Raw genomic sequence first — 13,790 nt, 5'->3', positions numbered from 1 at the left:
GATCAGAACAGAGTAGTAAATGACGAAGGGGAGAGGTATAGCTACTGCACTTGTGTCACTGTGTCATAAGTAAGTCTCAAGTCTTAAGGTTGTTACACACCGGGGCGATTTTTTCGTGCGAATAATGCGTTTTTTTTTAAAACCTTATAAAGTCAATGGCTCCGTACATGGAGCGAAAAAGCGAAAAAGCGAAGCGAAAAAGCGTATTTTAATTATTCGGAACGAGTCCGAATTTTGCGAATATTCGCTATTTTCGCCGGTGTCGCCCGGTGTGTAAGGACCTTTAACCTTTGGGTTTCAAGTGAGTTCCAAGTCACTGTGTTCAGGTCTAGTCAGGTCACAGGTCACAAATTTCAGGTGTCAAGTAGCGCATTTAAACACAATTTCTAAATTGGGTACTTTTTTTTCTTCCACAATAGTAAACACGCGAGAGCGTAACTGCAGTTTGGTTCGGCAAGAGAGAAATGGATAAGGCACTCTCTCCTATGAAGTCACTCGAGCAGGTGCTCAGGTGACAGTTGGCTGTGCGTGCCCGGTGATAAGCAAGGTCAGGTGCCCTTTCTGCCCAAGGGTTACTATGGCAGCTGACCAACCTGCACAAGCTAAAGAGCCACCCTGTGATTAACTGGTACCGTAGCAAAACACCGAGTGAAAAACCACTACAGTGGTTCCAAGAATGGCTGCATAGCCTACCAACAAAAGTGAGGCGTAACCAGTGTTGCCAGATTCTGTGAGAGAAACAAGGAACCAGGTTTAGGAAAACCAGCCCAAAAGAAGCGACAATGGGTCACATGTGCACTTTAACATATACATCAGCTATTTGAAAATAGCCGATCTACAAGCTCACAACGCGTCGCGATGCGACGCGTTGTGAGCTTGTAGATCGGCTATTTTCAAATAAAATCTCTCTCCCCACACTGTCCGCAGCGGGACTGTGGACTATACCATCTTGTTCACTGGGGCAGGTGACATTAATGTTACTCTACTAAATAAAAGTGTTCCTCAAATGTCATCTTGTCATTGTCTTTGTGGCAATGACAAAATAGCCTGTTGCATGTTATCCCGCATATATTTTTGCGTTGGGTTTCCTCCCACACCAAACAACATGCATGCTAGTAGATACGCATTCCTTCCAGTGTCACAGACCAACGTACTGACATTGTTTTAACTGGGGTTTGTTCCCCAAGCGTTGCTCACTGCTCCTTAGGATGGGTTTCATGTAGAGGACAGAATTTCCCCAAGGAAATTGTCTGTCTGTCTCTCTCTGTGTGTCTCTCTGTGTGTGTGTGTGTGTGTGTGTGTGTGTGTGTGTGTGTGTGTGTGTGTGTGTGTGTGTGTGTGTGTGTGTGTGTGTGTGTGTGTGTGTGTGTGTGTGAGAGAGAGAGAGAGAGAGAGAGAGAGAGAGAGAGAGAGAGAGAGAGAGAGAGAGAGAGAGAGAGAGAGAGAGAGAGAGGGGGGGGGGGGGGGGGTGGTAAAGACAGGGAGAGGGGAAACGAATGTGGAGGGTCGGTCATGACGGAGCGGCAGGTGCAGGAGTAAAGGGAGGATGAACTAGAAAATGTGCTCCTCGGAGCACAGGTCTCCGCCAGTACTGTTCCTGATTAATCCTGTCTTGCCTATTTATATTACATATTGTCACGTGTCACTTGACCAATGTTAGCTTGGCTGAGACGGACACACACACGGAGGGTAAAACTCTCCTGGCGGAGACAAAAATTCACACCCCATTCATATTTAGAAACAACAGTGGTCATCACAGTGATGGAAGCTCACTTCAAAAAATATAAATGATTTTTTGAAGTGCGTTGTGCTATTTATAGATTTTTATTTCATCATGCGTCTCGCAAGCCAATCAAAGCATTGGTGACAACATATTGTCACGTGTCACGTGAAGCTTGACCAATGTTAGCTTGGCTGAGACGGACACACACACGGACGGACGGAGACGAAAACATACTGTCCACCATACTGGCGGAGACGAAAAGTATTTTTAGGGGTGAACTATCCATTTGAGGCCAATTTATACCTGTCGTGTGACAAAAAAAGATGTTCTACAAGCTCACAACGCATTGTGAGCTTGAGTTACTTCAGAGTTACTTTTACTTCATTGGCCTAATAGCAGTGTGCACGGGAAAGTCTGTACATTAGCCCCAGGGCTAATGTACAGAATATACATCAATGTAGACCTCTCATCTTCCACAGTTACGCTGTAAATAGGAGTACTTGATCTCATACCATATATGGCAATCATTATGTCAACATCTCGGTTCAGCTATTCGCCTTGGTAAAGTAGACGCCACAGGAGAGACGGAGCTGGCCCAGGAGTATGAAGTCCGGAAATACCCAACCATCGTGTTCTTCAAGGGAGGAGAAAAGGAGTCACACATGGATGGCAGGCAGGCTTATGACATTGTCAAGTGGCTTAAGAATCGCACAGGCCCAGCTGTTTCCACCCTGGCCGATGTCACGCAGGCAGTACCTACTGTATGCCTGCGTCTATGATCGCAAATGAGGTGGCAGTCATTGGCTTCTTCAAAGATTCTGAATCAGAGGACGCTAAAGCCTTCATTAAAGGATCAGAAGCCGTAGATGATATTCCATTTGGGATGACCTCTGATGATGCAGTGTACTCAAAGTTTGAGGTGTCCAAAGACTCCGTGGTCCAACTCGAGGGCAAACTCAAGCCCCACCTCACGAGCAGTTACATCCACGAAGACTTAGACAAAATCGCTCCTGAAGTGGTTAACACGACCCGACGCGATGAACGGAGCATAGGCCAGTTCAGTAACATGATCAATTTCTGTTGTAGAACGTGCCAAAATGCGGTCTGGTATGTCGACTATGGAAATTTCTGTGGGAAGGGGGGCCATGGAAGGCCAGTTTGTCCTCTCGACGAATGCTGCAGAAAACATGATCTCTGCTGGCAGCACTACTATGAAGTCATGAAGTGCTGGCATATCCCTGAGTTCCGAGACTACAGATGGTACTGTAATCCGGGTAAGAGGATATTCTGCGATGGGAAGATGTTCTGCGATCAGGAGAATTTCTGCGTTCAGAACAATGAATGTGAGCAGTTTTTATGTGAGTGTGACCGTCTTACAGTTGAGTGTTTTGGAATGAATGAATGGCATCCAGAGCATCACAATATTTGATAGAAATATTGTATGGCCCTGAGAACGGAGACCTCCCTCTGCGGCTGGTACCCTAGAGCATATTGGAAACTGGAAGCTGTGGAAACGTCGGATCCTGGTGACTGTGTTGGAAATGGCCCTGCCTTTGCTGTTCTCAGGCATCCTCATTGTTTTGGGTCGGATTGCACTATTTTTCCATCAACTTCAGCTTTGTAATCAACGGTTATGACATCTGTCACGATATGGCTCTGATCCGCTGGAGCCTAGGTCTCTGTCCTCAACACAACATCCTGTTTCACACATGCGCAGCCTATGTCACACATGCGCAGTAGGGTGGGGTCCTAGCGGCCAAAAACAAGTGTCTAAAAATGTCTTTATATTAACTGTACGATATGTAAGTACATTGAAGTTGGGGTCAGAAGCCTAGGTATCATACCCCCAGAGGCAAGTGGAGTGATCGTGTTCTGGCCAACCCCGGACATACACCAAAGCGTGGGCATTTCAATTAAAGTAGTCTTTGACTGCCATGGACGCGTTAGCGCGTCGAATTCTGCCATGACTCACCCTGTCAACGACGAGGAAACGTCCTTTTTTTTCTCCTTTTAAAAAAATGTTTCCCTCCAAATGGCGCTCTTACCTAGCCTATGGATGGTCCCTTCACAGCGAGTGAATGAGAGAAGCACAAATGACTTAATTTTACAAAATAAAAGCTTGTTTTCTTACTGTTTATTTCATGCGCCATATCTCCATTTCTCTTGCTTTATGGCAAAAGCCAGCCTGATTGAAATTGCCACAGCTGTGCAATGGATCGCCGCAAGCGGATATTGTTTTCCCCCAATACTACGTGCGTGTAACCAGCCGATCACCGTGAGGACGGAGGTCACGGAGAATATTCCATGATTTTTCATTTACATGCACGTCCCTAACGCCACGCTGGACAGCAACATGGGGCGGAACTCTTGTACATATTGTCCAAGGAGAGCACCGACAGGTTTGAGTTGCTGTTTGCTGAGCTGGAGGTGAACAGGGAGAAGTTGGGCATCGCCAGCTATGGAGCCCCTGCAACCACCATGGAGGAAGTATTCCTCAGAATGGAAAAACTGGTGGATTCCAGTCTGGACATAAAGGCCATTCAGATGCCCGCCCTGCAGTACCAACACGGAGGCGCTCTCAGCAGAAGACCACAGATGATGACGGCATGCCTGAAACTTGCTTAAGATCCATATACACAAATACAGGGACACTTACATCACATTTAATTTAACATGTACCAGTAACGTTATTGCAAATAGAGCTGGTTTTAGGTGCTTTTCACACATGGAGCGACAAAACGCCTGTGTACTTGCTTGGATGTGTGAGGTCGCATTGCACTCCTGGTGTGAATAAACATGTTTTTGAAAATGAATCACTCACTGAAAATGAATCACTAATGGCATCTGTCGCAACCGGTGCGAAAATGAACCCTTTGCAGTGTTGGAAATGTTTTAGATGTGTACCAATCCTGCCATAGTGAATAATAACATTGCTCTCAATGACTTGCTTGGCCTAAAAACAGGTTACACAAAAAATTATAAATAAAATACGTTGTGGCTGTGAGTTCAGTCAAAGTAGTATTTCTGCATGAAAATGTTTTGATGTCCTCTGAAGACAGGAGAGAAGTTATAGATAAGAGTCATCCTCAAGAGGACTGGAGAACTGGTGATTCCTCTTCATGGCTGGAAGGAGGGAGGGAGGGAGGGGGAGAGAGAGAGAGAGAGAGCTTAACACATTGGGTGCCAAAACCGTATATATACGGTTTTTGCAATACTTACACGGAGTGCCAAAACCGTATATATACGGTTTTTGAAAAAAAATAATTTTTGAAAAAAAAAATGTTTTTCAATTTTTTTTTTTTTTTACCTTCTAAGCACCAGGAGATATCATTTTCCGAAGATTTTGACTCCAATCCACTTTCTGGTTAACTTATGACTTCAAAAGCCTGTATCTCGGCTCCTAAAAAATTGTTAAAAATCCTGGCACTCAGTGTACTCTGTTTTTAAAAAAACCTGGCACCCAATGTATTAACATGGCTTCTATTCAAACGTAAAAGTTGTGGGTGTGTCAGTTGTGCTCAAGTACTGTATGGACATGCCTGATGTCACAAGAATACTGACATCGTCTGTGATGTCAGTCGGCTATTAATAATGCTTATTATCAATCAAGTGACAGTGAAGGAAGAAGCGAGAACATATTTCCTCACACCATAACGATGAGTCTCACGCAGCAGCTTGGTTTGCTGCTGTGGAAGAACTATGTGCTGCGGAAACGTCGGATCCTGGTGACTGTGTTGGAAATTGCCTTGCCTTTGCTGTTTGTAGGCTTCCTCATTTCTGTAACTGATACTAATGCACTAACTTTTCTGCCACTAATGCTGGTGCTCAGCTTCAGCTACACCTCGGGCAACATGGTGGGGGCCGTGGTGCAGGAGAAGGAGAATAGGCTCAAGGAGTACATGCGCATGATGGGTCTCAGCAACTGGCTCCACTGGAGCGCCTGGTTCCTCACGTTCCTCCTCGGCCTCTCCATCTCTGTCTTCTTCGTCACTCTGCTCTTGTGCATTCATGTTAAGGGCCCCTCGGCTGTGGTGAGCTACAGTGACCCCACTCTGGTGTTTGTCTTCCTGCTGGCCTTTGCTGTAGCCACCATCAACTTCAGCTTCATGATCAGTACCTTCTTCTCACGGGCTTATATAGCGGCAATAGCAAGCTCCTTTATCTACATCCTGACCATCTTGCCTAGCATTGGGCGGCTGTGCCATGCCCAGAATACATCTGCCTGCCTTATTTCCAACGTGGCCATGACTATGGGAGCTGAGCTCTTTGCAGAGTCTGAAAGAAATAGCACGGGAATCCAGTGGTCCAACCTGTTTGAATCTGTGAACTTTCAGTATGTCAGGGTCAAATCATTGTCCCTGGCCCAGGTCCTGGGGATGCTGCTGCTGGACGCCTTGCTGTACGGCCTGGTGGCGTGGTATGTGGAGGCCGTTTTCCCTGGTGAGTACGGAGTACCGCTGCCGTACTACTTCTTCATCCTGCCCTCCTACTGGCGTAGCAGCCCCCGCACGGCTCCCGTCAGTGGGAACGAGGAAGAGGAGGTCGCTGGGAGCACTGTGAAGGGTGAGTTCATGGAGGAGGAACCGACCGGACTGGTCTCCGGGGTCAAGATCAAACATCTAACCAAGGATTTCAAAGTGGGCAACGAGACACTGCAGGCTGTACGGGACCTCACAGTAAACATGTTTGAGGGACAGATCACCGTACTGCTGGGTCAAAACGGGGCTGGAAAGACAACCCTGCTGTCCATGCTGACCGGTCTGTTCCCGCCCACCAGTGGACGGGCTTACATCAACAGTTATGACATCTGTCACGATATGGCTCTGATCCGCCGCAGCCTGGGTCTCTGTCCTCAACACAACATCCTGTTTGATAACCTGACTGTCAGCGAGCACCTGCTCTTCTACGCACAAATGAAAGGCTTCCCCAGAGACCGGATCCCAGCCGAAGTGGATCGCATCATCGGAATCCTAAACCTGCAGGACAAGTGCCATGCCCGCACAAAGACCCTCTCCGGTGGCATGAAGAGAAAGCTGTCGGTTGGCATTGCCCTGACTGGAAGCTCCAAAGTGGTGATGCTGGACGAGCCCACATCAGGCATGGACTCCTCGGCGCGGCGCGCCACTTGGGACCTGCTGCAGGGCGAGAAGCACGGGCGCACCATTGTGATCATCACGCACTTAATGGACGAGGCAGAGCAACAGGGCGACCGCGTGGCCATCATGGCCGGAGGAGAGCTGAAGTGCTGCGGCTCGCCTCTCTTCCTCAAGAACAAATACGGACCGGTTACCACATGGTCATTGTGAAAGGTGTCTGATACCAACCATCTGTTCCACATGCACGTCCCTAACGCCATGCTGGAGAGCAACGTGGGAGCGGAACTCTACTACATATTGCCTAAGGAGAGCACCGACAGGTTTGAGTTGCTGTTTGCTGAGCTGGAGGTGAACAGGGAGAAGTTGGGCATCGCCAGCTATGGAGCTTCTGTAACCACCATGGAGGAAGTATTCCTCAGAATGGGAAAACTGGTGGATTCCAGTTTGGACATCCAGGCCATTCAGATGCCCGAGCTGCAGTACCAACACGGAAGGCGCTATCAGCAGAAGACCACAGATGACGACGGCAGCACCGGTGGAATGACGGACAACACAGACCTCACAGACAGCCGGATGCTCAGCTCAGAGGATTTCTCCAACATGAAGCTCAACACAGGGCTCAGATTATTCATGCGGCAGTTCTACGCCATGTTCCTAAAAAGAGTACTATACAGCTTGAGGAACTGGAAGGCGATGGTGTCCCAGTTCCTGGTCCGCCTTGTCGTCCTGCTGGTACTCCTCGTCTTCATGGCGTACTTCAACATTGTGGGCTACCACACCCTGGCTACGGGCCTTGTGATGGTGCTCCACCTCAGCAATACCAGGGGGTCTATAAGACCCCTGCGTTCTCAGCTGATACTGACAATAAGTCTCAGACGTACTTAATATGAACAAGTGCAACTGCTATGATAACAACGTCAGTATCTGAGCTGCGAATCATGATGTGTCAGATGCTATCCTCTGCAGCTCTGCCTCAGATACTGACATTGTTGACATAACAGTTTCACTTGTTCAGAGACTTGGCTTGAATTAGCTGTGGATTGCCTTTGGAAGGAGGGAAGGATCTCAGATGGATCCCGTTCATGAAATTGCTATTGAATCAAAGTCATCAGGTCTTTGCTTCTTTCATGCATTCAGGGGATGCCACACAGTTTCGTCCTTCCATGGAAAGGGAAAAAGGTCAGCATGGCAAACAAGTTCTCCAAATTTGGTTCAACACCTGTTGCAATAAATGATAAACATATGCAAGTCATTGAGGAGTTCATAGTACTCATGTACGATAGAACTTCATAGAAGTAGTTCCTACAAGGAAGTGAATGCAAGTGAAGTGCATTCCAAGCAGGACATATATGGGGCCAGTCACTCTTGTGCAGTCCTGTTTGCCAAATTATGCCAGAAGCTGACACGATGTGGATGTAAAAAAGCATGTTCTGGACACTGAAAATGCTTTAAGTTTGGACTTATCTGCACACCCCTCTGTGGTTGCAGTTGCTAGTACACTGGCCTGTCACTTGCCCAGCCACCATTGTAAATGAAAATGTGTTTATAATGACTTGATAACAAAACAAAAAGTATGTTCCATAAATGGATTCTGTATATGGTAATTAATACAAATACATGTACTACAAGCTCATGTGGATAAACCATAAGCAGATGCACATTTCTGCAATTTATCGGCAGCCATATTGGAATACATGCCGCCATATTGGAACCTAATGTTATTTTTTATCTTACTTGGTAGGAATACCTCCAGAACATAACTGTCTGCCCAGTTGCAGACATTTTGAAAACTGGTGGTGGCCATCTTGAAATCTTAAGAATTCTGCGTGGCCAGAGGTTGATTATCAAATAGGGTCATCTGTGCCAAATTTCGCGCTTGTATCACCAAGTGCACTATGGTATCAAGTTTCCGCCTTTCTAAACTGTAATATTACGGTTTTGCAAATACACCCGTGGAGTGCCAACAATCCTAAAAAAAACGTATATATATACACTGTACGTTTTTTCTACCTTTTAGTTTTTTTTGTTATTTCCAGAAGGGGGGGCTAGCGCAGCCCTGGAATCACCCATGAACACTCTAAGAAGTAAGGGACAGATAGACCACCGTGCCAAAAAATCCTTCTAGGAGTGACAACGGGTCATTGTCAAAGCTAACCATGGCTTGTGGTGAGGCCAGGGTAGACTGGGACCTCTCTCCTTCTTCCAGAAGCGTCGGCTGTTTGTTGTCAACACTGCCCTCCTGTGACGACATACTCCTATACATGGCCACTGTTAAGGTCGGTGTAGAGTTCTGTCTAGGCTAGAAGATTGTCCATATTAAAAACAGGTCGACTAGGAGCTGACCCCATTGAAGAGGGCAAGGAACGGCAGTGAAGGTTAGTAAAGGCTCTGGTAAGCGGTGAAAACTAAAAAAACGGAGGTCTGTGGTCAACACTGCTGTGTGGGTATCCTTATCCTTATTATGTGCATTCCAGTTTTAAGCTCCCTTGACACTCAGCGATGTCAGATATGTCAGCCATGCCCAAATATGGAGTTCCGGATCAATCTTGCCCAAGGCCACTGTTCTCGGACTGGAGTCTAAGTTCTTTGATTAATGAACTACAGTATAGCAACCTGATACAGATGCCGTGAAAGGCCCTTTTAACAGCCACCCCAATTCCTTACGGATATCTGCACTCATGACTTATGGGTGGACGATAGGTGGGCATCAAAGACGTAACACGTACTTTAAACTATACTGTATTTGAAGGCCGCGTAGCATACAAAGCCTTCTATCTATCCTCTGTTCTTGCCCAAATATCATCAATATGAGAACGTACCATGATGTGCATGCAACTGCAGTGATGTCAACTCTAAATGGGCCTATTGCACTGTTTCTCAACGTCGGGTCCAGGCACCACCAGGGGTCCAAATGGAATCTTAAGGGACTGTAACTCAGAGTGTACAAATTGAAGCCAGAGGTCCATTTAGTTCCATTTGTACATTGTGCACTCTCAGAGTTAAATAAGCACTGAGGATTGTACAGTGTAGATTGGGGTCCAAGAGATATTACATGGTATCAAATGGTGGTATGGCCTAATGCACTCGAAATGAAAAGGGCTGAGCTGACTAACTACCTCAGTGTTTCTCAAATGGGGGTACTAGAGGGGGTACTTGAGAGAAGGTGGAACATGAAAAAAAAGTATTGTGTGTGTATATATATATATATATATATATATATACACAGTCTGCCAAGTTCCCTCCCCATCAGTGCAGTTGTTGATGAGACAAATACATACTTAAAGCCACAAAATGCCATTCAGTTTCATGAACGGTACAAAGTTCTTGTCAAATCACAAAAAAAAAGTTAAAGTATTATTAACACATTCACCGCTAGAGTTTATTCATAAGGTACTCACCCACTGCCAGCGTTTTGAGTTTTATAGCCTTTTGAACCGTTCACAAAAAAATTATATCCATTAAAATCCGCGATCGGATGGTGTTTATAAACAGCAACGACGGACGTACGAGCCCTCATAATGTTTACACTTTTCTTTCTTTTTCTTCTTCTGTGGTATCAGCGGCTAAAACAGGCTGCAAACGTCATATCCGTTTGGCTGTGACGTGATTTCCGGCCTTCCCCACCGGCCATCTTAGATTAGCTTAGCCTCCGATCGGCTATCAGATCGTTTTTAAACACAAAGAGGATAACCGTTCGTCGATCAAAGAAAAGAAAATACAACCGGAGCTTACCATTCGTTTTTTAAACCGTGTGAAAACCATGATCTTTAGCCAAAACCAGGGAAAAACTGTTTTTTCAAGATAAAAAACGAACCGGAAACGGTTGTCGGAAATTTTCTCATAGGATGGGTCGGAAGCGTCATGGGGAAAAAAAGAAAATCAAGGATGGTACCAAAAAAAATGTTTTTGTTATCAAACCACATAAAAAAACGATCCCGAGATATCTCGGTATCCGCAGGTAACGGGTGGATTTAATGTCCCGAGATATCTCGGGATTGGCAGTAAATGTGTTAATAAGACAGGCAGTTGTGTGGATCGTATGTTCTAATGGCCTGACAAAATGAGAAGAAACAAGTGGCATTTCTTCCTCGGCCTAGTGGGAATGTGCGTGTGCAATTTTATGGAAATGGAAAGCTGCGTTCATGATTGGAGGCAGTTTGTTCAAAACGGACCAATCCTGCAAACTTTGGAAGCCAACCTTAGCCAATGAGGATGGAAAATGGGAAATCGGACAGATCCGTGTTGATCACATGACTATAGAGATACTGTGTACCGATGTGCATGACGTTTGGATAAAATCTGTAGGAGTAATATACAAAAAATGGGTTTTGCACAAATCGGCCTCCAGGTGGCGCTATAACAGGCCCATGTGAAAAATTTGAGGCAGAGGTTCTGAATTGGCATCCAGGGAGTGTGTGTACAAAGTTTCGCAGCGACCGGGCCAACGGTGCCGGAGATTAGCTGGTAACACACGGACACACGGACACACGGACGGACACACGGACGGACACACGGACGGGGGGTAAAACATACTCTCTCGCCATGCCTTTCGGCCTGGCGGAGACAATGAACAGGTGAAGAGGAGGAAAACAATCGAGGGCTGGCTCTGACAAGTTATAAAACGGAGAGAGAGAGAGAGAGAGAGAGAGAGAGAGAGAGAGAGATGGGGGTGAGCAGGTGGGGTAGAAGAAAGAATACAGGACGAAAGTGGGAGGGAGAGAGGATACAGGGGAGAGAAGGAAGGAAGGGAGGGAGGGAGGGGAGAGGGTTTGGTTGTTCAAAAATAAAGACGGCTGAGAAGAAAGGTTTAGGACTTAAAGGTCAGAGTGTGGGGGAATGCAGTGAACAGGATGACAGAGGGAGAGGATTGGATGAGGTGGGGGGAGGAGGGGGAGGGGGGGTGTAGAGGGAGGGGAAATCCTCAGGACGGCTGGTCGGGAGGAGGAGGAGGAGGAGGAGAAAGGGGGGACGAGGAAGGAGGGAGGAGATAAGAACGAACAGAAGAGCGGGAGGAGCGAGAGAAGGGTGAGGAATGAAAATGTGTCAGTGGAAAAAGAGGAGCGGGCAGATAAGGGCGGTACAAAGGAGGCGACGGAGGGAGGGGGAAGCGAGACAAAAAGAGGTGAAGATGATTCCCAGGGGGGAGAGAGAGAGAGAGAGAACGGGAGATATGAGAAATGTCAGAATGTGTAACCGCAGGGCACTGGTGTACAGTAACTAAGTGCATGTACTGTTTTGTACAATTTTGAGGTATTTTTTTTACTTTGCTGGAGTATTTCCAATTTGCAATACTTTTACTTCTACTTCACTACATCTCAGAGGCAAATATTGTACTTTTACTTATTTGAAAACTTGAGTTACTAGTTACTTTGCGGATATAAATCATTACATTATAAAACAAATTAACCACTTTAGCACTATTTTATACATGGGCTATGATGCGACGCGTTGTTAGCTTGTAGATCAGCTATTTTCAAACATTTTAGTACTGGTACCTTTGGTACTTTAAGTATATTTTGATGTCAATACTTTTGTACTTTTACTCAAGTAACATTTTGAACACAGGCCTTTTTACTTGTAACAGAGTATTTTTTTATATTGTGGTATTGCTACTTTTACTTAAGTAAAAAATGTGAGTATTTTTTCCACCACTGCTGCAGGGACGCCCAGAGGTGAAGAGGACGGGAGGAGAGCAGACAAAAGCTGAGGAGAGGGGAGGACAGGAGAATAAAAGGAATATGGATCACACATGCACGTGCTGAACTAAAAAGCCATCGCTCATTCACTCGCTCATCCCACATGTATAAATTATTATCGTTCCTCTACACTTCCTCCTTTCCGACTGTCTTGCTATCATCCATTACAATTAATGCAGCCGGTACCACAGGGAGCTCCTTTACTAGCCACCGCACTACACTGAAAAAGTGTCGTTGGTTTAACCCTTTAAGATTTTTAGATTTTTTTGGCTATTCAAAAATAGCAGATCTACAAGCTCATAGCGTGGCACTCAAGCTTGTAGATCTGCTATTTGTTTTTAAATCGTGCAAATCTTTGAATATATATGTTTTTTAAGCGAACATTTTTAACTCATGTTACAATTTCTGGAGGTCCCTGGAACAAAATATTTCGAGATGGGGGTCCCACGGCCAAATACATGAAAAGGTATGAGAACCACTTACCAGCAGCATACGTTTTTTTCAAAAAACTGTTAGGATTTAGAAGACATCTGTAGAACCCCCAGATGCAAAGATTTGAGTTACAAATGTTCGCTTTAAAAAAATATATTCAAACATTTGCACAAAAACGTTTTTTTCCCAAAAAATGTAGATCTACAAGCTCATACTGCTATTTTTGAACAGCTAAAGAAATCTAAAATGACACAGATGCGTTCCCGGCTTGAATGGGTTAACTAAAATAATATAAAGGTCCCTATTTTTACGCTCTCTGGCCTTTAGTTTGAGGGTGGTAACGATAACGTTTATCGGCAGCACAATTCACGGTTTGGATGCTTAGAAACACAGCAGCGGAACCGGTACAACTTGAACTCAGCACTAAAGGGGTACATACTGTATAGGCGTAATGAAAAAGGATGACCAACCACCAGAAAACCGGCTGTTATTGCATTTTATTTCACCTTTTTATCATAGGCTAGTGCTCCCCATCCACTCTATTGTGCGTGGTTCCAGAAATAAAGGGGTAGAAGGATGCAATTTAGTTTGGCAGGTAGATCTGCTTTTGATATCCCCCCTCTGGTCATTCATTTTTATGTCCGGTGAGAATATGTTTTATTCGTGCTTCTGGTCAGACTGAATGAAATACACACAGATTTCCTTTTGGGAAATGTAGACTGTCTGATATGTTTGCTATTAATGTTTGATGTTATCACAATTTTACAATTTTATAACATTACATAAAAAATAATGTTAAGCACATGAACCCTGACATCCCTATTTTGGGCAAATATTTGGCAA

General features: G+C 45.4%; 1 protein-coding gene across 1 annotated transcript in view; it reads right to left on the bottom strand.

Annotated features, from left to right (window-relative positions):
- The window catches only part of whrna (whirlin a), a gene marked incomplete at its 5' end in the record, with an annotated part of 218,535 nt that overhangs the window by 27,363 nt on the left and 177,382 nt on the right, over positions 1–13,790 (bottom strand). The window lies entirely within an intron of this gene.

This window comes from Gymnoscopelus microlampas (genome assembly GCF_963454915.1).
Source record: "Gymnoscopelus microlampas genome assembly, chromosome: 21".
Lineage (NCBI taxonomy): Eukaryota > Metazoa > Chordata > Actinopteri > Myctophiformes > Myctophidae > Gymnoscopelus > Gymnoscopelus microlampas.
This window is presented reverse-complemented; position numbering and strand designations above follow the sequence as displayed.